Source organism: Notechis scutatus, chromosome 2, assembly GCF_049901735.1.
Source record: "Notechis scutatus isolate UNSWTSFEM ecotype Mainland chromosome 2, rNotScu1.2, whole genome shotgun sequence".
NCBI lineage: Eukaryota > Metazoa > Chordata > Lepidosauria > Squamata > Elapidae > Notechis > Notechis scutatus.
The window spans coordinates 110,803,475-110,807,809 of NC_142010.1; positions in this window are offsets into that span (position 1 = coordinate 110,803,475).

Sequence of the window (4,335 nt, forward strand, 5' to 3'; positions counted from 1 at the left end):
TTCAAACCACAAAAATATGTTTTTATTTATTTTGCTTTGGCAGTATATATGCCTGTTCTATGTGGCAAAGACTAAAAGTTAAGCTTGTCTCACAGTTCCATGTGCTTTCTGCTACCTATATGTGGCCTTCAGATCAGTGGTGGGATTCAAAAAATTTTTACTACTGGTTCTGTGGGCATGGTTTGGTGGGCATGGCAGGGGAAGAATACTGTAAAATCTCCAGTCCGAGGTGGTATTTGCTGGTTCTCCAAACTACTCAAAATTTCCACTACCAGTTCTCCAGAACTGGTCAGAATCTGCTTCAGATGATTTAGTCCCTTTTATTGTAAAAACATACAGTAATGTTGAAGGACAATGAAATGAAATACTGAGCTAGTACATTCTGGTGTTTGAGAAAACAAAAAATCTGGTTAATGACATCTAATGGTTCAAAATTATTGAGATAGCTAAAAGGGCAGACTCAAAACCATGAGTTGTTCTCTTTCCATTCACACTAATTAATGGTTAACTTAATGCCCTCCCCAAAGCACTGAAGCAGCAATTGGGAGAGGAGGGCATTACCTGATTATTCTTGTTGGCATCATGACCAGAGTAAAGCCAAATGTATTCTCTACATATGCTCTTGAGTTTCTAATATAAGCATGCATGTTTTATACACAATGAGAACAGCTGAGAAGATATGTTCCCATTATAAAAATGCTGCATTTTTTAACAATTGGAGGGATCCATAGGAGTGGTGTAATGGCAAATGACAAAACATGTATATTATCATACAGATGCCATGAGTTACATGCTTGTACCAGATATTAGAAGATGATTTAGGTTAACACTTGCATAATATCACCATGTGCATTGGGCATCATCACTTTCACAGGTTCAAGTTTGCTTGTTTCTTTACTATCCAATCTTCAGCTGAAAACAATGTACCTGGAAAAATTAAGTTGCATTATTGTATAACTATTTAGTAAAGAGTGATAATTTGGAAGTGGGTTTGGAAAGTGCAAGGCCACATTTCAAAAACTTATTTTAATTTGTAGGTTTGAAAACAATTTGAAAACTTCCCTTGAATTGCTGAATGAAATTCAAAATAGACTAGAAGGCTTATACAATAATGATTCTTGAGCAGGGGTGGAATTCAAATTTTTTAACAACTGGTTCTGTGGGCATGGCTTAGGTGGTGGACATGGCTTGGTGGTGATGATATTGGCTGGATGTGGCCAACTCAATATCACTCACATCGAGGCACGCATCTCCTCGCCTGGCCTCAAGACTGGGGATGCTGCAACAGTCGTAAGTGTTAAAAATGGTCATAAGTTACTTTTTTCAGTGCCATTGTAAGTTTGAATGGTCACCCTACACAAGCAAAGTACCAGCAAAGGAGGGGGAAAAAACTCCAGAGAAGTTCCAGAGACAGGAAGTCTAGTCCTGCCAAGAATGTAATAAGGGTTAATGGATAGGCAGTTTCTGTAAGCAACACCAGAATGTTTCCTTCCTGCCTTCCTTACAGGATTAGGCCAGTAATTTCTTCTAATCGGTTCTCCGAACTGCTTAGAATGTTAACAACCGGTTCTAGAGAATAGGTGCGAACTGGTAGAATCCCACCCCTGTTCTTAAGCCTTTAAGGCAAGGGTCTTCAAGCTTAGGAAGTTTAAGACTTGTAGACTTCATCTCCCAGAATTCCTGAGCTAACATGACTGGAAGAGGAATTCTGGGAGTTTAAGTCTTAAAGCTGTCAAGTTTGAAGACCTCTGCTTTAAGGTATCACAAATTAGTTTTCACTGCCTGCTGCCCCATTAAGAATAATAGGAACCTAAGAGGAGAAATAGGGATTTTTATATAGATTGTAAAACTAAAAAGGATGGAGGCAGGGTTTCATGATAGGGTTGCCTGAGATATCAGCTCAGGAAACAAGACAAAACTTCCTCTGAATGGGAAAATTACATTCTTTCTGTTATGTGTCAGACAACAGATTTTTTGCTCATTACAGACAAGCCAGACAAAAGTCAACTTGGTTGGATGGGGCATCAATGCCAAATTATTGTGTATATTATGGATGGAGGGCCCCTTTAGGGAAGAGCACAACTATGAATAGGAATTAATGGAAGTGAAAATCATTATTCACATGACTAAGCAACTATGTATGAGTGACAAACTACACGTTGCTTATATATAAACCACAGAATGAGTTCTGAAAAGAAATGGAATGAGCCAAATTGAAATAAACTATTTTACTATTTTATTTTAACTTGAACCTTGAAAGCATCTGGCAATTTAAAAAATCCAAAAACAAACAAACAAATTCAAAGGTGTACATTAAAACCAAAAGAAGCATTCATTAGAAGAGTTTGGTTAGAAATGCATTGGGCCAGAGTAGGCAAGTAATTTTCCCAAGAGACCACATAAGAAACTGGGACTGTTGTGAAGGGCTGAACTAATAGAGATCTGAAAATGTGCCAGTATGCATGCCCACACATATTTAAAAAGTCGCATCCAAAATAAAAGCAATGCAGTTGTACGCATGGCGGCATTTATTTACATTTAATCTCTATTTTTTTATTGATCTCATGCAGGCTGGATAGGGATAGCCAAAGGGCCAGATGTGGTCCATGGGTTGTAAGATGATCTGAGCTGTCTTTATAATGGAAGAAAGAAGGCATTCTATTGCTTCAGACAGGGGTGTCAAACTCAAGGCCTGCAAGGAGCTTAGATCTGGCCCACAGGACCGGCCTGCAAAGAGCAAAGGACCGGTCCACAGTGCCTCTGCTAGTGAAAATGGGGCGTGAGAGGGATGTGTGTGGGCTCCTCCATGGCCCATTTTTGGCCTGGACAACCTCTTACAGCACACAGGTTCCCGTTGCACATTTTCAGCCTGGAAACCCCCCTGCACCCTGTTTCGGCTGCTAGAGTGCTGCAGGAGGCCTTCCAGGCCAAAAATGGGCTGCGCCCCGTGCCCCATTTTGGTTGGCAGAGGGCTATCAAAACTAAAGAGAAAAAGAGAAATGTTTCCCCTTTTGCATTTGAGTATGCAAGAAGGGGCAGGAAAGGAAAAAGGGAAAGAGCAAAGACAAGAAAATATGGGAAGAGAGTTGTGCTGTCCAGACAGTTTAATGGGATTTGGGATAGTTACCGTGTTTCTCATATAATAAGGCCTGGTCTTATTTTTTTTTGAGCCCCGAAAAAATGGCTAGGCCGTCTTTTCGGGGGTGACTTAATTCCCCCCCTTGCATCTTCGGGCGGGCGGGCGGCGGCGGCTGGATGTTGACCTCGGCGTTGGTGGGGCACTTCGTATCGGGATCAACGCAGGCAGCACCATATCCAGGTGTGCAACAAAAGTACTTTCTAACGTCAAGCCCCCCCACCATTCCCCCCATTTCACATGTTTTAATATAGGACATAATTTGGGGGGAGGGGCTTAATTTCATTTCATGCCTATAAAACATGCTGGGACTTCCTATTGGGGGAGGCCATATTGTTGGAGAAACAGGGTAGTTAGGAATTGGGAGCTGTCCCCTTAAGGGAATGCATCATGGTAAATGTAGTTAAGGTATCCTGGGAAATGTGGTTCATGTCATGTGACCACATCTGTAATCCTGATTGGTCACTGAATTGACCCTTGGTGGGTTGGGGGAGGTTTCTTCACTCTTGCTTGGACCCCAGCAGCATGCTGCTGTCTCACCCCCTTGCTCCACCATTATCAGAATAAGAGGAGAACTATCCTTTTACTATTCTGTCCTCTATAATTACTGACTGAATGTATAAAGGCAGATAGATAACTCCACAAAGGCATCCATACAAAGTCTTTTTATTGGTTCATCAGGCATCCTCAAGATAACTCACAATTACGTTGAGATTAATCTCAATGTCCAATTCTCTGCATAGCTTACCAGACTGTTCACCGACCTAATGTTGATGCGGAGAAAGGCTGAACTTGAAGATTGAACCTCAAGCTTTGCATGCTTTGCTTTGTTTGATGCTTTATTATTGTTTACTGTTTATCTTAGTTATATAGTTATTAATATTTAGTTTGTAGTGGAATTTATAATTCCAGGCGGGGAGTGTGCTGCCCAGCCAGTATATAGGTAATGGGATTTGGGATAGTTAGTTAGGAATTGGGAGCTGTCCCCTTAAGGGAATGCATCATGGTAAATGTAGTTAAGTTATCCTGGGAAATGTGGTTCATGTCATGTGACCACATCTGTAATCCTGAATGGTCACTGAATTGACCCTTGGTGGGTTGGGGGAGGTTTCTTCACTCTTGCTTGGACCCCAGCAGCATGCTGGTGCCTCACCCTTTGCTCTATCATTATCGGGATGAGAGATTACCATCTTTTTACA